The sequence below is a fragment of the Oryctolagus cuniculus genome, chromosome 13 (assembly GCF_051225735.1).
Source record: "Oryctolagus cuniculus isolate XC-2025 breed Fujian yellow rabbit chromosome 13, ASM5122573v1, whole genome shotgun sequence".
In the NCBI taxonomy this organism is placed as follows: domain Eukaryota; kingdom Metazoa; phylum Chordata; class Mammalia; order Lagomorpha; family Leporidae; genus Oryctolagus; species Oryctolagus cuniculus.
The window spans coordinates 100,213,547-100,238,359 of NC_142879.1; the positions used below are offsets into that span (position 1 = coordinate 100,213,547).

General features: G+C 44.7%; 1 non-coding gene across 1 annotated transcript; it reads right to left on the reverse strand.

Moving 5' to 3' along the window:
• Positions 1–8,477: 8,477 nt before the first annotated feature.
• LOC103352182 (uncharacterized) lies at positions 8,478–16,977 on the reverse strand. Its single transcript, XR_016219399.1, has 3 exons — positions 16,846–16,977; positions 9,282–9,368; positions 8,478–8,613 (listed from the first exon to the last, which is right to left on the reverse strand). It is a non-coding gene; the product is annotated as an uncharacterized LOC103352182 (transcript).
• Positions 16,978–24,813: the final 7,836 nt, after the last annotated feature.

The following is a 24,813-nucleotide window of genomic DNA, read 5'->3' on the forward strand; positions in this document are numbered from 1 at the left end:
AGGCACAGAGGAGTGGGCAGGCGGAGGAGGCCTTGGCGGGGGAGCTGGAAGTCCCAAGGCCCGAGGACAAAGGCTCAGGTTGCAAGCTTTAACTCGGGGGCAGGGACGCCTGGCTGGCTTTGGGGGCGTGGAGTGGGGGCTGAAAGGGACAGAGGCGGCCTGGTGTCTGGCACCGGTTGGGGAAGTGGGTCCCTCGTGCGTGCGTGGAGTCCCGGTGGAAAAAACCTGCTCGGCCTCTCTCTCTCTCTGTGTCTCTCTCTCTGTCTCTCGTCTCTCTCTGTCTCTCGTCTCTCTCTGTCTCTCGTCTCTCTCTGTCTCTCTGTGTCTCTGTCTCTCTCTGTCTCTGTCTCTCTCTCTCTTTCTCCGGGTCCCTGGAGAGCCTGGAGCCCTGTGCCTGACCCTCCTCACCGCCCCCTCCTCACACTCCCGGAGGGATCTCCAAAACCCAGCCTCAGCCCCCACCCAGAGTGCCCGGAGAGGTGAAGGGGCCCATCAGACCCCACACCCAGCTCACTCTGGGAGGAATGGACGCCCGCCCCCCAGGTCTCTATGCAACCCCCCACCCCCTGCAGCCCAGGTGTTCCCGGAGGCATTCCTGGAAGTGGAGGCTGTGGTCGCCCAGCCAGGGAGCCCACGGGGCAGCTCAGAGACAGACCCCTGACCCCAACCTCAGCCCAGGGCGCCCCAGAGGGCAACCAGGGCCAGGCACACAGGTCAGAAGCGGGAGGGGCCAGTGCCCAGGGGCTGCCCCAAGACCCCTCCCCACCCCTCCCTGCCTGCCCCGTCTCTGATCAGAAGCAATGAGGCCTTCCATGTGCCTGCAGGGCGCCGGGGGGGCGGGGGGGTGGAGCGGGTAGGGCGGCCAGCCCGGCGGCAGCCTTCCCGGAACGGCCCCTCTCGCCTCCACAGGGACAGCGCTGGCCCCTGCCCTGCGCGCCCGCCACAGCCAGAGCCCCTCGCGGCCGCCGCCGCCGCCAGTGCCGCTGCCCCGGCCCCCGACGCCGCCCGCCAGCTGCTGGCAGTGGGACAGGCAGTGGGGCTGCGGGGGCGAGGGCGCCGCCTCTTGCCCGACCCCGCCAGCCGCCTAGTGCCCGCTCTGGGTCCTGGCCGGGTCCTCGCCGGCCCCGCAGCCCACCTCAGAGCTCCCGGGTCCCTGGCCGCAGGGCAAGTTCTGCCAGTAATCTATGGAGATCCTTTCTTCTGTAGGTGAAACCTGAAAGTTCTTGTGTAAAGACCATGCCTGACTCTGCTCTCTGTTTTATTCCTGAGTGTGTAATTCAGGAGACTTAAATAGATTCACACTGTGTAAAACCAGTGAGCAGAACTTTGCACACCCCTTCACTCAGTCTGTTCCTCCCTCCCTCTATCCTCTGGTTACCACTATTTTACTTCATGAATGTAGCTTCCCCAACTCCATTTACTTTAGAAGACACTAAAGTGTGTTTTGCACAAACAAAGGAGCCAGCCATAATCCTTGACTGTAATGTGCACTCTTCTCCATTACTGCTTTCTTCATTCCTTCATTCACTCAGTCCTTCAGGACAAGCGAGTTTAGGGTGTGGTTTCACTGGGGGAGAAGCTGTGTGGCACACGTTGGTTGTATGGACATTTCTGTTCTTTCCTATTTCATGCTTCCTTGCTTTAACTCCTGCTCCATGCTCTTTCCCATGGTCTGAGAATGACCATCCAATGGTTACATTAACTCACGTGTAATTTTTTAAAAAAAATTTTCTCTACTCTAGAGCTTCAAGCCCTATTTTATGTTATAGCATAATCCAACATTCGGGATCCTATTTTGGGCCACGCCCCATTCCAGCAAGGACTGCCCTGCCCCAGCTTCTCTGGATATAACATGGGGAGTAGATGCCTCCAGCTAGGGCCAGGAAAGGGCCTCATGCATGTGGCAAACCCAAGAGGTGACTGCCTGATGAATTGAAGTCTCATGGATCAATCCTTTCTTTGAAAAGACCTTGGAAGGAGTCAAAAACTGCTTCCAGTATAAAGCAGATGCTCACGACCATAACTCATTGGCTGTGCACAACACACACACATACATGCACAAACACACAAATAGGGTAGTTTCATATCAGATAAAACATGTAGACCCATGTTGCCAATACCATGCAGCAATATACAGAGAATAATCGTTTCCTCATGTAAGTAACTTCGTTATTGTCTAGCTTATTATTTATATTACATTTGGTATTTCTATTTTATTTTCAATTATTATAAACTACCACAAAATATAAAATTATCCATTTTATCATTTTGAAAGAATATGTCAAGAGGGTCAAGTTTATTGACACTGTGTGAAACCATTCTCTACATTATTATTATTACTACTATTATTTATTTTAAAAGATTTATCCATTTAAGAACTGGCCATCAAAGAAGGAGGTACCTTTCTCTGAAGGGAGGAGAGAACTTCCACTTTGACTATGACCTTGTCGAAATAAGATCAGAGTTGGCAAACTCAAGAGGCTTCCATAGCCTTGGCAACTCATGACTAGAGCCTAGGGTGATTACTGATGCCATAAACAAGAGTGTGGATTGTTAAGTCAACAACAGGAGTCACTGTGCACTTACTCCCCATGTAGGATCTCCGTCTTCAATGTGTTGTACAATGTGAATTAATGCTATAACTAGTACTCAAACAGTACTTTACACTTCGTGTTTCTGTGTGGGTGCAAACTGTTGAAATCTTTACTTAATATATACTAAATTGATCTTCTGTATATAAAGATAATTGAAAGTGAATCTTGATGTGAATGGAATGGGAGAGGAAGCAGGAGATGGGAGGGTAGCGGGTGGGAGGAAAGTTATGGGGGGAGAAAAGCCATTGTAATCATAAGCTGTACTTTGGAAATTTACATTTATTAAAAAAATTTTAAAAAAGAAACTTAAAAAATAAACTACAAAGACATACTATTTTTTATGTATTGGATAAGCAGAGATCAAACAATTTGGCCACTGTGTTGGTGAAGATCTAAAGGGGGGGGGGTGTGCTGTGACTTAGTGGGTAAGGCCACCACCTGCAGTGCCAGCATCCCATATGGGTGCCGGTTTGAGTTCCGGTTGCTCCACTTCTGATCCAGCTCTCTGCTATGGCCTGAGAAAGTAACAGAAGATGGCCCAAATCCTTGGGCCGCTGGATCTGGAAGGCAGGCCTGGAAGAAGTTCATGGCTCCTGGCTTTGGATTGGCGCAGCTCTGGCTATTGTGGCCAACTGGGGAGTGAACCAGTGGATGAAAGGCCTCTCTCTCTCTGCTTCTCCTTCTCTCTCTGTGTAACTCTGACTTTCAAATAAATAAATAAATAAACCTTTTAAAAAAACAATTAAATATACCCTGTTATTGTGGGCCTTATCTGCTTGTGGGTTTTTCAAGTTTATTTACACACATTCTAGAAGAAAAGTCTCAAGCAGGTGAAACAGATCCTTCTAAGAATGCCATTGGGTGAGTCGGGCAGGATGGGAGGGAGGCTTCCTCTTCCCTGGGTCACATTTGAGTCTGGTACTATGTGGACAGCTTACCCAGAGGAAACCTGTTCCCACAGCACAGTCCGTGGCGAGGCTCTGAGAGGGACACGATGTGAATTAAGCCCTGGGAAACACTCTTCCAACACTCTACACACAGCAATCACTTTGCTCTCTGTGCTATGGCTACTGCTACTGCTTCAGTTGCTAGTATTAATTTTATATAACCTTAATGAAGACTGTATCACATACTCAGCGCCAACTGGTTATGTAGCTGGCAAACACAGCTCTAGGAGAAGCGTGAGTCTTTTAAGTAGTGAACATTCTGTATGAGGTCCTCACCCTTCCCTGAGGTCACTGTTCCAATATCCTCTCTCCAAGATGGCTGCTCGGACAGCCTCACTTAAAGACGCAGGACACAGCTTGCCTCTCTCCCTCTTCACTTTTCTCCTCGCACTTCCCACCTTCTGGCATTCTAAATGCTTCACTTGTTGTAATCTATCTCTTCACTAGGACATAAAAGATTTTGGTCAGGGGCTGATTCTGTGGTGCACTGGGTTAAAGCCCTGACCTGCTGTGCTGGTGTCCCATAAGAGTGTTGGCTTGAGTCCCAGCTGCTCCACTTGCAATCCAGCTCCCTCCTAATGCACCTGGGAAAGCAGTAGAGGATGGTCCAAGTCCTTGGGACCCTGCACCTCCATGGGAAACCCAGAAAAATTTCTGGCTCCTCGCTTCCATTTGGCTCAGCTCCATCTGTTGCGGCCAGCTGGGGACTGAACAGCAGATAAAGACCTCTCCTCCCTCTCCATGACTCTGACTTTCAAATAAATAAAAATATTTTTGAAAGAAATATTTATTTATATGAAAGGCAGAATTACAGAGAAGCAGAGGCAGAAATAGAGAGAGGTCTTCTATCCATGGGTTCACCCCCCAGATGGCCCCAATGGCCAGAGCTGAGCCAATCCAAAGCCAGGATCCAGGATGTTCTGCCAGGTGTCCCACACAGGTGCAGGGGCCCAAGGACTTGGGTCAGCTTCCACTGCTTTCCCAGGCCATAGCAGAGAGCTGGGTCAGAAGTAGAGCAGCCAGGACTTGAACCCAAGCTCATATGGGATACCAACACTGCAGGCAGTGGCTTTACCCACTACACCAAAGGCCAGCCCCATGAAACAGACCTTTGAAAAACAGATTTTGGTCTGTTTTCTTCATTGCTATATCCCCTCTACCTATGGTGACAGGCACACAGGACAAACTCAATCAGTATTTGTTGAATGAATAAATGAAACTTTGGCAATGGAGGTAAGGGTCTGTCAGACCAAAGTCTTTAATAGTCTAAATAGGAATGGAATGTAAAATCTCATAGTTCACAATGTCCATGTGGCTGCCTTAAAAACCCATAATCACAATCCACCTGTGTAATGTGAACCTGGGCAAAGGCGCCTTCATTTTGTTGGTTCAGGGTCTTTCTTCCTTTTTTTTTTTTGTTTTAAAGATTTATTTATTTACTTGAGAGGCAGAGTTACTGAGAGAGAGAAAGACAGAGTTCTTCCATCCACTTGTTCACTCCACAAATGGCTGCAATGGCCAGAGCTGAGCCGACGGGAAACTAGGAACCAGAAGCTTCTTCCAGGTTTCCCATGTGGGTGAAGGGGCCCAAGGACTTGGGCCACCCTCTGCTGCTTTCCCAGGTGCATCAGCAGGGAGCTTGATCAGAAGTGGAGCAGCTGGAGCTGGATCTGGTGCCCACATGGGATGCAGGTGCCATAGGTTACATACAATAACAATCAGTTATAATGAAGATTTAATTCTCTTCCTAAAGAAACAGTCTTGTGTTTGAGCTATCATTTTAACATATGCCAATACAGGGCCAGTGTTGTGGTGGAGTGGGTAAAGACATTGCTTGCGGCTCTGGCATCCCATATGCATGCTGGCTCATGTCCTGGCTGTTCCACTTTTGATACAATTTCCCAGTAATGGACTGGAAAAAGCAGTGGAAGGTGGCCCAAGTACTTGGGGCCATGTGTGAGACCTAGATGAAGCTCCTGACTTCAGCCTGGTCCAGCCCGTGCCACTGTAGCCATCTGGGGAGTGAACCAGCAGATGGAAGATCTCTCCCACTCTCTTTCTCTCTTTCTGCATCTCTGTCTCTCCTTCTCTCTGTGTAAATATGACTTCCCATAAATAAATCTTTAAGAGACACGTCGGGCCAGTGCTGCGGTGTAGCAGGTTAAGTCACCACCTGCAGTTGCTGGCATCTCATATGGATGCCAGTTTGAGACCCAGGTGCTCCAAATCTGATCCAGCTCTCTGCTATGGCCTGGGAAGGCAGTAGAAGGTGGCCCAAGTCCTTGGGTCCCTACACCCACATGGGAGAGCTGGAAGAAGCTCATGGCTCTTTGGATCAGCATAGCTCCAGGTACTGTGGCCAATCAGGCAGTGAAGCAGCAGATGCAAGACCTCTCTCTCTCTGCAACTCTGACTTTCAAATAAATTATTTAAATTTTTTTTAAAAGTTCACAATGTATAACCTCTACTTTGCCCTTGCATGAGCTCTCTAACCCTGTTATAACACAGGCTTTGCAGTTCCATGCTGTTCACAACTCTATCCCTTCACCTAGGTGGTGGATCTTCTGTGAGGTCCCCAGAGGTCACTTCTATTCTGTAGTCAGCTGCCCATTGATGGCCTCATGCTGGCTGGCGAATGGGATGGCAGGGTAACCAGACTTGGAGGCTCTCATCAGATAGGCTAACTCGGACTTGCTTTCCTGGTGGCCTCAGGGTTCTAAAGAGTAGCTGGAGACAGCCAGCTCCAGTACCTAAGCAGTGTCTGAGACCCTGTTGGCTTCACCTATAGTTGTGTCCCGTTAGCCAAAGAAAGTCACATGGCCAAGACCAGAGTCAGTCTGAGATGGAACTACAAAGGCTGTGGATAGCAAAAGGGGCCTCCTGACTGTTTAGGTTTTTTGCTTTTTTCTTTTTTAAAAAATTTATTTGACAGGCAGAGTTATAGACAGTGGGAGAGAGAGAGACAGAGAGAAAGGTCTTCCCTCCCATAGATTCACTTCCTAAATGGCCGCTACAGCCGGTGCTGTGCTGATCTGAAGCCAGAAGCCAGGTGCTTCTTCCTGGCCTCCTATGTGGGTGCAGGAGCCCAAGCACTTGGGCCATCCTCCACTTCCCTCACGGGCCACAGCAGAGAGCTGGACTGGAAAAGGAGCAACCGGGACTAGAACCCGATACCCCTATGGGATGCCAGCACTGCAGGTGGAGGATTAACCAAGTGAGCCACAGCTCTGGCCCCATGAACATCTCTGTTCATTCATTCATTCCACAAATTGTATGAATGAAGTTTTTCTGTAAGCGATGCCTAGGACAGGCAGTAAGGTAGAGGTTTTTCCTCAATGCTTGAAATTCATGTTCTAAGGCAGTAAGAGCAGACCACAGAAGTCAGACAAGGATTCGTGAAGGTCCCATCAGGCAGGATGGGCCTCAGAAGGCCTCTCTGCATTCTTCCCCACCTCTGCAGAAATCACAACATCTTTACTCAGGATTACCCATTAGCGACCTCTTCTCCATTAAGAAAAACAAAACTTAAAACCAAAAATTTTAAATATTTGCAGTGTGTATATATGTCTTAAAATGTATAAGTGAAAAATTACTGTATTTCCTTGGTGAGCTACACAGCCAAACATGGTATTATGTGCTAGCATTTCCACTATCTGAATGTCAAGGGTGAAATTTAGGAGCCGTTAGTCCTCAGTCCCTGAGTTGTTGACTTGTTCGCAGGAATCCATAGCTTCCAGAACTCCAAATTCATCCTTGCAAAACCTACATAGCCCCAAAGCCCAAATGCAAATCCCTTCAGAAATAGCTTTAGAAAGCTTCCCCATTCTATATTTGCCTCTTGCAATGTGGTGGAAACACAGCAATGCAAGCCCAGTCTTTCATAAAGACAGGGGTGAGGAATGGAGTTTGATCTTGGTTTTTTTTTTTTTTTCAGCAAAGGCACAAGAAGAAGTGCTTCTGTGAATATTGTGTACTTTTATTCTATTCTGTGCACCAAAGTTATCTGGTACTGTTTCATCAATGATCTGTATTCAGGACCTGAAAGGAAATTGGCTGCGGAACAGTGAAAGTTTCCTTAAAAAATTAGATACAGATGATCACTTCCAAATGCAGTCGTGGAATTTTACAAGTGACATTATGATGATCAGCTTTCCAACAGACACCCGGCCTTTTATAAAGTGCACATTATCTATGGCCAGCTTTATTACTGCTCCAGGACCGTTGAACTGGAATCGCCTATCTAATTAAACTGAGAAATGTTGGGTGAACTTGAACTGTTTCAGGGACATGAATGACCAGAGAACGTATTTCATATAAACCTATTGTTTCATCATGTGATGGTGAAATTATTTTTAAAATGTTGTGTCCTGAGTACATTAAGAATAAAAGGCATCAGGAAGTTATACTCTTCACCAATCTCGCAACTTTGCATTTCTGTGTGAACTGAGCAGTGTAAGCTATGGTTGGTGCTCAATGAAAACTTTGTGACAATTTTTTTCAATAAAGTGGCACACAAAGTGGCATCAGCTGACAGTTCTTTCTTTTAATATGTGTCTGCCGACATTTCAGATAAATTCTGCTTTACTGGGGCACAGCATGTTAAGTTGCCCTCCAGGATGCCAGCTTCTCATATGGGTGCTGGTTCAAGTCCTGGCTGCTCCACTTCTGATCCAGCTCCCTGCTAACGTGCCTGGGAAAGCAGTGGAATATAGCTCAACTGCCTGGGGCCCTGACACCCAGACGGGAGACCTGGAATGAGTTCTGAGTGCCTGATTGTGGCTTGCTCCAGCTCTGGAATTTTCTTAAAAGAGGAAAGCCTGTGGTTATGCCCAAATATAACAAAGTGTGTTTGTGTATGATGATGAATGACTCCTGCTCACATGCTCCCCTGCACAGCTACAAAACTGAGGAATTTACCAAGTCAGGCCTATGATGTTCAACATAAAAACAATTTTTATTCATGGTAACATAGAAATTTCAATCAGTCAACCTTAACAATGGGACTTCTGATGTGTTCAAGCAACTTGAATGCAATAGGTCATGTCCAGGGCAGCCATGTTGTATCAATGTACCTAAGTTTAAAAAAAAGCAACATCTCCAATAAACATACATACATGTATATGCACACACACATGAATGGACAACTACAGCTATGGCCCATGGGCCAACAAAAATGTGTAGTTATTGCTTATGACTCTAGCACAACAAATGTCATTGCATTCCTTCAACTATACTTTTTGAACTCCCCAAGTCTGAACAAAAGAAAAGAAAGTCCCACTGAATAAACACCCTCTCAGGTTCTGTGCTAAGTCAGTAGTATTGTGCAAACCATTCCAGTGGTATTCAAGAGGGATACCAATAGGTTTGATTTGCTACAGGGTTTAGTAAAGAGTCATAGTTTAATGGTACAGGACATACCAGAAAAGGCCTTGCCCATGGCCTTGGCCTACTGACTGAATGTCAAGCACAAGGGCAAGCTCAGGGTATCTGGCTACTGGGGGAGAGGAGTCAGTCCCTGCTGGAACTTTCAGCTAAGCCATGAGCAGCACTTCCACCTCCTTTTTCCCCTGCCCCATGGCAGAGCAAAGAAATGTGGCATTCACTGTCACAGAGCAGGAGGAGACAAAGGCAAGTTCAAGGGAGAAGCATATGCTAGAGATTAGAAAGGAAAGCTGTATATATCCCAGCCAGGGGGACAGCAATAACCTATAGATTACAAAATCAATGAAGGAATCCCTACCTGGCTTGGCTGCAATTCGATCCTTCACACTCAGGTCTGTTGTGGAAGCTGAGCCAAAGCATTTCAAAAGCAGAAGACACCAAACTTCTAAGATTGGAAAAGACAAGTCTATGAAAGCCAGCAGTCAGGTGGTAGCTGAGACACCAGATCAACTCTATACTAAGTAAAGATTTCAACAGTTTGCACCCACACAGACACACAAACTATAAAGACCTGTTTGAACTATTTTACAGTTAATTCTCATAGTACAACTCATTAGGGACAGAGGTCCTTCATGGGGAGTAAGTACACAGGGACTCTTGTTGATTAACATTTGGCACTCTTATTTATGATGTCAGTGATCACCTGAGGCTCTTGTCACGAGCTGCCAAGGTGATGGGAGCCTTTTGAGTCCACATACTCTGACATTATTTAGACCAGGCCATAGCACAGTGGAAGTTCTCTCCTCCCTTCAGGGAAAGGTACCTCCTTCTTTGATGGCCCCTTCTTTCCACTGGGATCTCCCTCACAGGGATCCTTCATGTATCTCATTTTTTGCCACAGTGTCTTGGCTTCCCATGCCTGAAATGCTCAGAGCACAACTTTTCTGCAGCATAATTTGCAGCCCTAGTGTCTCTGTATTTCCTCTTCTTGGGGCCCAGAAACCTAGTGCCATAAGTGGTAGGAAGGTACACATTAGTTTCTAGGCATACTTGGCACACACACCTGAGTGTGTGTGCACTGTTGAGTCCACTACCCGAGATGGGTAACCCCATGTTGGTTGACCTTTGGTGGTGGTGGTGGTGGTGGTGGTGTGTGTGTGTGTGTGTGTGTTTGGCAGTGGCTTCTTTACTCCCTGAAGTTCCCTCTTCTACACAGAATATTTACAAACTGGGATGGGTGCAGCAACTTTGCCACCAAACAAGAGGCCAGGGAGTGGGAGCGCTGCTGAGATGCAGTTCAGCACAGAGAGTGGTTCCTGAGGAGGGCCCAGGGCTGGCGAGGCCCATGCAGGTCCATGGCCGCCTCCGGCCACTTGGCCATGGGGGAGCCTGGCTTCTTGGCGGCCAGGAGCAGGCAGTTGCAGCGCTCTCTGACTAAGCTGCAGCCTCTGATGGTGGTGCCTCTGTCTCTGCACCTCCTCCTCCAGGGCAGCCCTGTCAGCCTTCTTCTGTAGGTTCTCCTGCAGCTTCCTGAGCATGGACAGGTGCAACATCTTCTCTGACAGCCTCCCAGGCTCTCACCCAGCATCGACCTTTGGATTCCCTTGAGGTCTCTACTCTCTGGGATGGGCTGTCCCTCCTGGACAGTGACTCTATGATGGAGTAGCAAGTAGAGGTGATCTCTGAATGAGACAGACTGCCACTCATCCCCCAGGGTCACTGCCTGTCCCCAACATGATCTTGCTGATGGAGCTCCTCAGGGACAAAGTTTGTGTCATGAAGGAGGACCTCAGCTCAGGGGCTGGGTCACCCTTGTCCTCCTGGACACCAGAGCCATGCTGTCAGGTGCTGACAAGGTGAAATCCCCCATCCAGCATGAGCCAGGCAGCTCTGGTGACCAGGAGGACTGAAGTATACACACTATATGCATTTCATATACACAAACTGAGAAACACAGTGATCCTTCCCACCTGCACTCCACCCTTCTTCCTCCTCTCCTATTCCCATGCTTATTGCGTTTTTGATAATAATCATTCCAATTGGAATAACATGAACTCTCATCATGGTTTTCTAAAAAAATTAATTATTTGAGATCTTTAAGATGGTGGAATAGGGGCAGGACATACTAGCTTTAGGCTAGGAGAAAACAATAGCAAAAAAGTGGAGGAAGGGCATTTACAGAAGAACAGTTGGAGAGAAATCTGCAGGAGATATTCTACAGAAGGAAGAGGGATGCTGTGGATCCACGTGAAAGGTGTGGATACACCCAACACACGACTCTTGCAGCTAAGAGCCGGAGGAAGTCACAGCTTTGGAGAGCAGGGTGAGAGCAGACTGTGGGAACCCATGCCATAGGCCCCATGCAGTACTCTGTGTCCACCTGATCTAGGACCAGGGTGAGCACAGCAGGAGCTGGAGTCAGGAGTGGAGGTGGGTTGTCAGACTCAGGCTGCCTGCTGTGGGATGTCTGGCGCCGCACAGTAAAAAGACCCACTCTCTTCTCCTGGGCCCATGCACTGTGTGTTCCTCTCACTATTTGTCTGGCTGGACCCCCAGCATCTTCTGTATTTTTTGTAATGCAATGACCAAAGGGCAAGGCCATTTCTCCTTGCTGTGTGGGAATTTAAAGTTTCTGGGTTTAGGCTCCATTTTTCTGGAAATCTAATAGAGGCAGTGCACCTGCCTCTCTGTAAGTGACCTTGATTGATGAATTGGAAACCTCCACGTATATGATGAGTAGCTGTGCCTTTGGTGGTGATCCAAGAGATTCTGGCCTTCCTGGGGCAGGAGGACCTTTCTGTGGGGGTGGTTCTTGTAGCCTCTCTCTTTGGCAGAGTGACATGGAGAGAGATTGTCCATTTGCTGTTTCACTCCTCTGGTGGCTGCAACAGCCAGGGCTAGGCTAGGCCAAAGCCAGGAGTCATGAGCTTCTTGCTCTCCCACATGGGTGCAAGAGCCCAAGCACTTGGGCCACCCTCTGCTGCTTTCCCAGGTGCATTAGCAGGGCATGGGATCATAGCAGAGCAGCAGGATTCAAACCTGCACCCCTATGGGATGCTGGTGTCACAGGTGGCAGCTTACTGTGTCACAATGCCAGCCCCTCTTGTAACCTCTTGACATGAGTCACCTCCCCTACTCCTGAGCTGTCACTTGGGGATCTATGAGAAGACTTTGGGGCAGCAATGAGGACTGCTGGGAGAAGCAGGTGCCTTCCAAGAATAAAATCAGGGTGCTGGGTGGTCCTCACTGGGTCTCATGCCTGACCACCTTCCTGGTGACTGTGGGAACACATCCTGGGAGTCTCTGGGGACTCTGGAAGATGCCTGCAGTCATTCCAGATATGTATGTAGAATAAAATCATGCACTGAGAGGCACCCTTTGTTCTAGTCCCAGTTGGGATGCCGGTTCTGCCTCAGTTGTTCCTCTTCCAGTCCAGTTCTCTGCTGTGGCCTGGGAAGGCAGTGGAGGATGGCCCAAGTCCTTGGGTCCTGCACCTGCATGGGAGACCGGGATGAAGCACCTGGCTCCTGGCTTCGGATCAGCGCAGTGCACTGGCCGTAGCAGCCATTTAGGAGGCAAACCAATGGAAGGAAGACCTTTCTCTCTGTCTCTCTTTCACTGTCTAACTCTGCCTGTCAAAAAAAAAAAAAAACCTCTAAAAAGTGAACCTTGTTTCCTCCATGCTCTCTCCCAATTTGCATAGCTTCCTCCCACATTTTAACAGATTTCCCAAGGGACCATCTACAGTGATGAAGCTTCACTGTCTGACTGCCCGTGACATCTTCACCTGATTTCTTCTCCACTATCTGAAGAAATGATTTTCATGCTCACTAGTCTTCCTATGGTGTTTGGTGAGACGGAGCATGCCCCAGAGCTGAGCAAGGCATCTCCACTTTGTTCTGGCTTCATGTTTGCGTGCACTGCAAGGGTCCCTCAGATGCCACTCCCTTTTCCTTTCACAGGGAAGGAGGGGATTTGCTCATGATGAGTTTGGGAAAAGGACCACAACTTGCCTTTGCTTTCTCTGCCTCTTCCTTGCAGGGCACTCACCTTTTTCCTCACCTCTGCTTGCTGTGGAGTACTTGGGAGACTGTCCCTGCAGCGCTGTCTGGCTCTGTTTGTAAGCCAGCCTAGCAATCAACCTAGAGATACTGCCTCTAACCTTCCTTAGCAATAGCAGTGCCTGCTTCATGTGGGGTGGCGGCAGTTACTTTTGAGCAACGCATCCAGAATTTTTTGAATGTTTTACTTTAACATTTTTGATTGACAGATGGAAATTATATACATTTATGGGGTGCAATGCGATGTTCTGATGCATACATACAATGTGGAACAGTCAAATCTAGCTAGTTAACATATTCATCACCTCATTTACTGATCATTTCTGCAGTGAGACATTTGAAATTTACTCAATCGTTTTGAAATATATAACACATTATTATTGACTCTAGTCTCTTTACTTCAGTGGATCGCAAAACTGACACCTTATGTCAAACTGAAAAGCTGTGTACCGGACCTACATCTCCCCTGTCCCCATCCAACCCAATCCCACACACCTCCTGACAACTAGCATTCTACTCTCTACTTCCATGGGTTAAGTTTTGGTAGATCACACACGTATTGAGACCGTGAAGTCTTTGTCTTTCTCACAGTGATCATTTTGATCACCATTTGTCTCTCTCTCTCTTTTTTAAAGATGTTATTTATTGGAGAGGTAGAGTAACAGAGAGAGGGAGAGATGGAGAGAAAGGTCTTCCTTCTTCTTGTTCACTGTGCAAATGGCCGTAATGGCCAGTGCTGGGCCGATTTGAAGCCAGGAACCAGGAACTTCTTCTAGGTCTCCCATGTGGGTGTAGGGGCCCAAACACTTGAGCCATCTTCTATTGCTTTCCCAGGCCATAAACAGAGGGCTGGATAGAAAGAGGAGCCGCTGGAACACAAACCTGTGCCCATATGGGATGCCAGTACTGCAAGTGGAGGCTTAACCTACTACATCATTACAAATGCTGGCCCCCATTTGTCTCTCATTTAGTTGGTGCTCAAGTCCATGAGGTAGGTGAGGGTGTTTTTTGGCCCCTCCTTCCCACATTGCAAGACCTACTTCTTCAAACTCCACCTAACGTTTCTATGTCTCTCTTTTCTCTTCCCACATACTTGTAGGTACTATATTTTAGTACAAATTACATTGCATTTAAAAATATTTTTCTACTTATAAAAACAACTCTTATTCAAGAAAACTCTTTCAATGAAACAAGTATAAAGGTCAATATCCCATAAGGGTGCTGGTTCTAGTCCCAGCTGCTCCTCTTCCAATCTAGCTCTCTGCTATGGCCTGGGATAGCAGTAGAAGATGGTCCAAGTCCTTGTGCCCCTGCACCCATGTGGGAGACCTGGAGGAAGTTCCTGGCTCCTGGCTTCGGATCAGTGCAACTCCGGCTGTTGCAGCCATCTGGGGAGTGAACCAGCAGATGGAAGACTTTTCTGTCTCTACCTCTCTCTGTAACTCTGTCTTTCAAATAAATAAAATAAATCTTTAAAAAAAAGAAAATGTGCAAACTTGGAACCCAGAAATATCTACCTTTAACACTTTTGGAGGCTTCTCTTCTAAATTCTTTTCTAAAGGCACAATAAAAATCATATGTACCTACACACAGTTTTCAACATTAGAACCCATCCTGCTTATTTATGATGAATATTTCTCCATATAATAAAACATTCCTCTAAAATATGATTTTTAATAACTGCATATAATATTCCATAACATGAATTCATCATAATTTAATTAAGCCATTTTCTATTATTGAACAACAGTCTCTCTTTCACTAATAAATATATTGGTTATTATGTACACATCTTTATTATGTACCAGGAACTATCTGGTATTTTTTACAAAGATTGTGTTATTTATCACAACCACCCTTTGAGGAGGAGATATAGTCTCCCTTACACAGAGAACGTTGAGGCTCAGAGACTTGCTAAGCCCGAGAGCTAACTGGTGGTTGAGTTTAAACTGTGTTCTCCCTTAATCTGGGCTCTGAATCATCCCCAAACCCCTCTAAGCAATGAGGTGTTAAATATCCCAACACACAAATGACTGTGATGTCTACCTTTTAAAACAGTTTTCCACCACACAATCCCATCCCTTTTTATTATAAAAATTCAGAAAATCAGATAAACCATTTTTTAAAAATTAAATTCCTATATCACAACATTATCAAAACAAAATCCAGATGAATTGAGAGCAGAATGTTTCATTTTCCTTAAGATTGAGTGAGTAATAAGGCCTAATGAGAGAGAGATGCGGGAAAGAGAGAAAGAGAGAGAGATCTTCTATCCACTGTTTCACTCTCTAAATGCCCACTACAGCCAGGGCTAAGTCAGATTGAAGCCAGGAGCCTAGAACTCCATCCAGGTCTCCCACATTGTGGCAAGGATCAAAGTACTTGGGACATCATATTCACTGCCTTCCCAGGCACATTAGCAGGAAGCTGGATCAAAAGTGGAGGAGCCAGGACCAGAGACTCAGACATCACAAGCCACAGCTTAACTCACTGTACCACAATGCCCACTCCAGATGCTGAATATTTTAAGTACTCTCATATATAAAATCTAGGGAGAAGTGATTTTAATCTTAACGTTAAATGAGACATGAACTCTAGCTGCTGTAAACAATGATCAATTTACAGACTGGAATTCTGTCAATGAAAATCACCAATCAGAACACAGTGGTTGGGTTAGGGTACCCGCAATCTGGTTGCCCTCCTTTCAGAAACAGTTGATCCCTATGTGGCCTCCACCTCTCTCCCACTCCCAGCTGTGGTTCCAGTGGGGTCCTCTGGTTCTCAGGGGGTCAGGAGACTTGTGCAACCCAGCTACCTGACAGTGATCACTTCTGAAATAGGCACAAGAGCCAAGTTGATTTGTGTGCCTATTGAGGACATGGATGTTCCTTCTTCCACTAGATTTGGTGTCAGGATAATGTCAGCTGGAAACTACAAAATAAAACCTGAGATAGAAGCTATCACAATTAAAGACAGAGTATAAACTCCATAAGGGTAGGAATTTTCATCTGATTTGCTGATGAATTTCCAACTCCCAGAGCATTGCTTGGTACATAGTGGGCAAATATTTGCAAAAAGAATCGATGAACCCAGAAACATATTTGTAGCCTGGTAAATAGTCACATGGCATCTCTACCTCAATTAAGTGCACAGAGATGGGCAATTCTGAGAAAGGGTTTATTTGGTGGCCAAATCAATAGGTAGGTAGATGCCCATTATATTTAATTTATTTAAAGTTGGCTATTTCTAATTTTGCTACAATGAAAGCCCTCATAAATGCATTCCTGCATATCAAATTATTTTCTTGGATCAGACATGTTTAAGGATCTTGAATCATGAGTAAAAAATGATTTCCCATAAAGGTGGTACAAGTTTACACCACCAGCAGCTGGATGTGAGCTTGCCTCTCTCACTGCTCTTTCACTGTACTTGACACTGTTACTTTTCAATTTCTACTTTGCACATTTAGTTCTAACTTTGACTATTTTGTGTTTCTGGAGCTTCTACCTTGCTGAATACCTGATAACTTGCAAGTGCAACAAAATTATATTACTATTAATATTTTTAGGAGGAAACAGCAGAAGAAACTCTTCCGGAATGCGTGATTCACAGTGGACCTGCGTGGAGAGCATGGGAGCCCACAGTTTAGGACACCAGCAACAGACTCAAGACACCAGCGCTGGAACGCGAGGTGAACCGAACCTCAATAGCCTGAGACACCGGCAGGCAAGTGGAAAGAGGAGAATAGAGGCACCGACCCCCGGGGGGAAAAGTTCACCAGGCTAATTGGAAGAGAGAGAGAGAGAGAGAGAGAGAGAAAAGGTGACTGGTACGGACATGGGTTTCTCTCTCTCCACTCACCTCTCAAAGGTGAGCAAGACAAAGAGCAGGCGCCATCTTGGACATACGTCATAAGCAGAGCGACCTCAGGTCTGCACCGGCCCTGAGCCTAGCAGAAAAACCTGACTCTAGGTGGGGTGAATTAACAGGAGATTAGGACCTAGTAAATTTGTGGTGCTACTGAACTGAGACTGTGAAAAAAGAGACGGTGGGGGAGAGAACTCACGGAATTCATGAGAGTACTCTCCAGAGACGCTACAACTCTGTAACTTTGGCAACCCAGTGGGAGACTGAAGGAGAATTTGAGCCCACTCTGAGGGCCGAACAGATTCCCTGTGTGGTCCTTGGGAAAGAGCTTCTGATCTCTGGCTCCTGTGGGTATATCATTTGCCTGCTAACTACCTCCAACTTCGTTCAGCTGTGCGGAATTACTTCCCTTTTGAATCAAAAAAAGAAAGAAAGAGAGAGATCTACCACACCTAACCTGGGAGTATCACCTTTGGCACACCAAACAGAGCTCTCAGGCCACACCCATCTCAAGCCTCTAAGGCTCCATCAAAAACAGACAGTCCACTTAATCTAGAGTCATAGTATAACAAGAAAAAGCACCACAGTGAAGAAACCAAATATCTCCAATATGCCAAATAACAAACGCAAAAACCAAGGTAATAAAAACAAGGAAGTCACCATGATGCCCCCAAATGAAAAAGACACCCCAATTCAAGATTATGAAGATGATGAGATAGAAGAAATGCAAGAAGCAGATCTCAAAAAATTGATAAGAACATTAAGAAGTTCTCAAAAACAAATTCTTGAACTACAGAAATCCTTAATGGACAAGATAGAAAATCTCTCTTGTGAAAATGAAATATTAAGGAGGAATCAAAATGAAATGAAACAACTAGTACAACAGGAAACTGTGATACTGACGAGAAATCATAATGAAGTGAAGAATTCAATAGATCAAATGAAAAACACAATAGAGAGCCTTAAAAACAGAATGGGTGAAGCAGAAGAGAGAATATCGGACTTAGAAGACAGAGAACAAGAAAGGATACAGTCAGACCAAAGAAAAGAAGAGGAAATTAGAAATCTAAAACATATTGTCAGGAATCTGCAGGATACTATTAAAAAACCCAACATTCAGGTTCTAGGAGTTCCTGAAGGCATGGAGAGGGAGAAAGGATTAGAAGGCCTTTTTAGTGAGATATTAGCAGAAAATTTCCCAGGTTTGGAGAAGGACAGAGAAATCCTAGTACAGGAAGCTCACAGAACCCCTAATAAACATGACCAAAAGAGATCCTCACCACGACACGTTGGAATTAAACTCTCCACAGTGAAACATAAAGAAAAGATCCTAAAATGTGCAAGAGAGAAACATCAGATTACTCTCAGAGGATCTCCAATCAGACTCATAGCAGACTTCTCATCAGAAACCCTACAAGCTAGGAAGGAATGGCAAGATATAGCCCAGGTACTAAGAGAGAAAAACTGCCAGCCCAGAATATTATATCCTGCCAAGCTATCATTTGTGAATGAAGGTGAAATAAAGACTTTTCATAGCAAACAGAAATTGAAAGAATTTGTGGCCACTCGTCCGGCCCTGCAAAAGATGCTTAAAGATGTGTTGCACACAGTAACACAGAAACACGGTCATCAACATGAAAGAAGGTAAAGGAAGGAAAGCTCACAGCAAAAGATCACAGGGAATTCAAAGCATATATTAGAACTTATCTTTGGCAAATGGCAGGGCAAAGTTACCACTTTTCATTAGTCACATTGAACATTAATGGCCTGAACTATCCAGTTAAAAGACACCAATTGGCTGATTGGGTTAAGGAACTAAACCCATCTATTTGCTGCTTACAAGAAACACATCATTCCAACAAACATGCATACAGACTGAAAGTGAAAGGCTGGAAAAAGATATACCATGCCAACAGAAATGAAAAAAGAGTGGGCGTAGCCATCTTAATATCAGACAACATAAACTTTACCACAAAAACTGTTAAGAGTGACAAAGAGGGACACTATATAATGATTAAGGGATCAATACAACAAGAAGATATAACAATTATCAATGTATATGCACCTAACTACAGGGCACCGGTTTATCTAAAAGATTTGTTAACGGACTTAAAGGGAGACTTAGACCCCAATACAATAGTACTGGGGGACTTCAATACTCCACTCTGAGAAATAGATCAACAGGACAGAAGATCAACAAGGATACAGTAGATTTAAACGACACTATAGCCCAAATGGATCTAACAGATAACTACAGAACTTTCAATCCTACATTTAAAGTATTTACATTCTTCTCAGCAGTACATGGAACCTTCTCTAGGATTGACCACATACTAGGCCATAAAGCAAGTCTCAGCAAATTCAAAAGAATTAGAATCATACCATGCAGCTTCTCAGACCATAAAGGAATGAAGCTGGAAATTAGCAACTCAGGAATCCCTAGAGCATACGCAAACACATGGAGATTGAACAACATGCTCCTGAATGAACAATGGGTCCTAGAAGAAATTAAAAGAGAAATCAAAAATTTTCTGGAAGTAAATGAGGATAACAGCACAACATACCAAAACTTATGGGAAGCAGCAAAAGCAGTGTTAAGAGGAAAATTTATATCAATAGGTGCCTACATCAAGGAATTGGAAAGGCACCAAATAGATGAGCTTTCAATTCACCTCAAGGATCTAGAAAATCTACAGCAAACCAGACCCAAATCTAGTAGGAGAAGAGAAATAATTAAAACCAGAGAAGAAATCAACAGGATTGAATCCAAAAAAAATTACAAAAAATCAGCCAAATGAGGAGCTGGTTTTTTGAAAACAAAACAAAACAAAACAAAACAAAACAAAATTGACACCCCATTGGCCCAACTAACTAAAAAAAGAAGAGAAAAGACCCAAATCAATAAAATCAGAGATGAAAAAGGAAACGTAACTACAGACATCACAGAAATAAAAAGAATCATCAGAAATTACTACAAGGACTTGTATGCCAGCAAACAGGGAAACCTATCAGAAATGGATAGATTCCTGGACACATGCAACCTACCTAAATTGAACCAGGAAGACATAGAAAAACTAAACAGACCCATAACTGAGACAGAAATTGAAACAGTAATAAAGGCCCTCCCAACAAAGAAAAGCCCAGGACCAGATGGATTCACTGCTGAATTCTACCACACATTTAAAGAAGAACTGACTCCAATTCTTCTCAAACTATTCAGAACAATCAAAAAAGAGGGAGTCCTCCCAAATTCTTTCTATGAAGCCAGCATCACCTTAATTCCTAAGCCAGAAAAAGATGCAGCACTGAAAGAGAATTACAGACCAATATCCCTGATGAACATAGATGCAAAAATACTCAATAAAATTCTGGCCAATAGAATGCAACAACACAACAGAAAGATCATCCACCCAGACTAAGTGGGTTTTATCCCTGGTATGCAAGGATGGTTCAATGTTCACAAATCAATCAATGTGATACACCACATTAACAGACTGCAGAAGAAAAACCATATGATTATCCCAATAGATGCAGAGAAAGCATTTGATAAAATACAACACCCGTTCATGATGAAAACTCTAAGCAAACTGGGTATAGAAGGAACATTCCTCAATACAATTAAAGCAATTTATGAAAAACCCATGGCCAGCATCCTATTGAATGGGGAAAAGTTGGAAGCATTTCCACTGAGATCTGGTACCAGACAGGGATGCCCACTCTCACCACTGCTATTCAATATAGTTCTGGAAGTTCTAACCAGAGCTATTAGGCAAAAAAAAAAAAAAAAAAAAAAAAATTAAAGTGTTACAAATTGGGAAGAAAAGAACTGAAACTATCCCTCTTTGCAGATGATATGATTCTTTATTTAGGGGACCCAAAGAACTCTACTAAGAGACTATTGGAACTCATAGAAGCGTTTGGTAAAGTAGCAGGGTATAAAATCAGTGCACAAAAATCAACAGCCTTTGTATACACAGACAATGCCATGGCTGAGGAAGAACTTCTAAGATCAATCCCATTCACAATAGCTACAAAAACAATCAAATACCTTGGAATAAACTTAACCAAGGACATTCAAGATCTCTATGATGAAAATTACAAAACCTTAAAGAAAGAAATAGGAGAGGATACCAAGAAATGGAAAAATCTTCCATGCTCATGGATTGGAAGAATCAATATCATCAAAATGTCCATTCTCCCAAAAGCAATTTATAGATTCAATGCAATACCAATCAAGATACCAAATACATTCTTCTCAGATCTGGAAAAAATGATGCTGAAATTTATATGGAGACACAGGAGACCTCGAATAGCTAAAACAATCTTGTACAACAAAAACAAAGCTAGAGGCATCACATACCAGATTTCAGGACATACTAGAGGGCAGTTGTAATCAAAACAGTATGGTACTGGTACAGAAACAGATGGATAGACCAATGGAACAGAATTGAAACACCAGAAATCAACCCAAATATCTACAGCCAACTTATATTTGATCAAGGATCCAAAACCATTCCCTGGAGTAAGGACAGTCTATTCAATAAATGGTGCAGGGAAAATTGGATTTCCACATGCAGAAGCATGAAGCAAGACCCCTACCTTTCACCTTACACAAAAATCCACTCAACATGGATTAAAGACTTAAATCTACGACCTGACACCATCAAATTATTAGAGAGCATTGGAAAAACCCTGCAAGATATAGGTACCGGCAATGACTTCTTGGAAAACACCCCAGAAGCACAGGCAGTCAAAGCCAAAATTAACATTTGGGATTGCATCAAATTGAGAAGTTTTTGTACTGCAAAAGAAACAGTCAGGAAAGTGAAGAGCCAACTGACAGAATGGGAAAATATATTTGCAAACTATGCAACTGATAAAGGGTTGATCACCAGAATCTACAAAGAGATCAAGAAACTCCACAACATCAAAATAAACAACCCACTTAAGAGATGGGCCAAGGACCTCAACAGACATTTTTCAAAAGAGGAAATCCAAATGGCCAACAGGCACATGAAAAAACGTTCAAGGTCACTAGCAATCAGGGAAATGCAAATCAAAACCACAATGAGGTTTCACCTCACCCCGGTTAGAATGGCTCACATTCAGAAATCTAGCAACAAAAGATGCTGGCGAGGATGTGGGGAAAAAGGGACACTAACCCACTGTTGGTGGGAATGCAACCTGGTAAAGCCACTATGGAAGGCAGTCTGGAGATTCCTCAGAAACCTGAATATAACCCTGCCATTCAACCCAGCCATCCCACTCCTTGGAATTTACCCAAAGGAAATTAAATTGGCAAACAAACAAGCTGTCTGCACCCTAATGTTTATTGCAGCTCAATTCACAATAGCTAAGAGCTGGAACCAACCTAAATGCCCATCAACGGTAGATTGGATAAAGAAATTATGGGACATGTACTCTATAGAATACTATACAGCAGTCAAAAACAACAAAACCCAGTCATTTGCAACAAGATGGAGGAATTTGGAAAACATCATGCTGAGTGAATTAAGCCAGTCCCAAAGGGACAAATATCATATGTTCTCCCTGATTGGCGACAACTTACTGAGCACCAAAGGGGAAACCTGTTGAAGTGAAATGGACACTATGAGAAACAGTGACTTGATCAGCTCTTGTCCTGATGGTTGATGTACAATGTAATACTTTATCCATTTTAGTATTTTTTTTGTTCTAGTACCATTGGTTGAACTCTGTAATTAACACACAATTATACAGATATATATGTTGCCCAAGAATTGTATGTATCACATATAATGTGCTGTGTTGATGACTACTTATACATTTTAATACATGTGGAGGGATGACACATAGAGTTATTAGCCAGCCATGCCTTGTGCCTTTAGTGCTGGGAGCACCTCTGAGAGCAGAGGACATTCACAGCTTCAAGGGAACATTTCTTTGCCCCAGAGAAAGCAGAGCACAAATTAACCCAGAAAAATGAAGAAAATGGTAGATTAAAAATAATCCAGTTTTGAAGACCCACAGCTTGGCTTCAATTTGACATCACCCCATTTTGGGGAAAAGAAGTGTTTGGAGTGTTAAAAGTTGGCTTTGAGCTGGCATCATGGCACAGTAGGTTAAGCCGTAGCTTGTAACTCTGGAATCCCACATCCAGAATGCCAGTTTGAGTTCCAGCTGCTCTGCTTCCAATCCAGCTTCCTGCTAATGTGGCTGGGAAAGCAGCAGATGATGGCTCAAGAACTTGGGTCCCTACTACACATGCAGGAGACTCAGATGGAGTTCCTTGTTCCTGGCTTCTACCTAGCCTAACCCTAGCTGCTGTAGTCATTTGGGTAGAACCAGTAAATGGAAGATCTCTTTCTCTTTCTCTCCATTTCTCTCCTTCTCTCTCTCTCCCTCTCCCTCTTTTGCTCTGCCTTTCAAATAAATATATAAATCTTTTTCTTTAGAGGCAGGCACTGTGGCTCACTAGGCTAATCCTCCACCTGCAGCGCCGGCACCCAGGTTCTAGTCCTGGTTGGGGCGTCCATTCTCTTCTGCTTGCTCCTCTTCCAGTCCACCTCTCTGCCATGGCCTGGTAAGGCAGTGGAGGATGGCCCAAGTGCTTGGGCCCTGCACCCACATGGGAGACCAGGAGGAAGCACCTGGCTCCTGGCTTCCTGTGCCAGCCGTAGCGGCCATTTGAGGGGTGAACCAATGGAAGGAAGACCTTTCTCTCTGTCTCTCTCATTGTCTAACTCTGCCTGTCCAAAAAAAATCTTTTCCTTTAAAAATAAAGCAAGCCTGGCTTTGAATAAAAAATCCAAAATCCCAAGGAACTGGGTCCATGAAGATTGCACCACAGACATAAAAGTAGTGCATCTTCTGCCCATGTCTCAGTGGCTATAAGAAGGGCAGGTGAGTGGACAGGCAAGAAGGAGCCTTGCTCCACCTTCCCCAGGCCTCAGACCTGAATGATGAAGTAATAGTGCCTAAGGGAGCAGAGTTAGCAATGGCTGCAAGCACCCCCAATGATTCTGGGTACTGAGGGGATTTCCAGCATCATTTTATCTTGGTTTTTAACACAAATTTGTTAAGTAACTTCAGTAACCTTCTCCTGAAATCTCTCTCTAATAAATGGGGTTAACAGCTGTAAACCCCAAGGGGTGGGATGTTACATGTTTATTGGCATTCCAGTGCCATGAACGAGCACCACCTATCACTCTACATGTTCACTCTTCTCCTTTGAATTCCACATTCTCTCAGGCTTCACCACCCACAAGTTAGGAAGGTTTTTGCCAACTAAACATGGTCCTTCTCTACCATTTGAGATTTTTCAATTATCTACAGAGCTGAAATCTTCATAGTAAAGTAATAAGCACTTAAAATGTACCCAATTTAGTTTGAGACAAAAGCACCATTTGACATCTAAAAATAACTCAAATACTGAAAATCACTAAAGCTACAAACCATAAAGGCTTTCGGGGGCTGACTTTTATTTAGTCCTTTTGTGTGCCAGAAACTTGGATGGCAGCGATGAATTACATGAGCTCCTGTCCTAGGATACTCCCATTCTAGTAGGAGATGATGCAAAAGTCAACAGGTCACTTCAATACTGTAAGTGCTGTACTAGAGAGCATGAGGGGAACTGTTACTTCAGCCCAGGTAGTCAGCTAAGCCATCTTGAAGAGAGATTTGGAGCTTGGTGGAGTGTCCTTGACCTGAGAAAGTGTGACCATGGCTTCCTAGGAGCTGGCAGCCTGGTGAAGGAGGCAGATGAGTAGATGGATCACTACAATACACTGAGACAAGGACTTGGAGTGGAAGCAAGCATGTGCTACTCTGGGAACACCAAAGAATCATTAATTTTGTGGGAGGTTGTGGTTGGGGGTGTGGGATCTGTGGTCAGTGAGGAGTAATGCAATAGAAAGCAGATGCCCTGGGAGTACAAATGAAAGGAGAAACAGGGGGCCGGCACTGGGGCATAGCAGGTAAGGC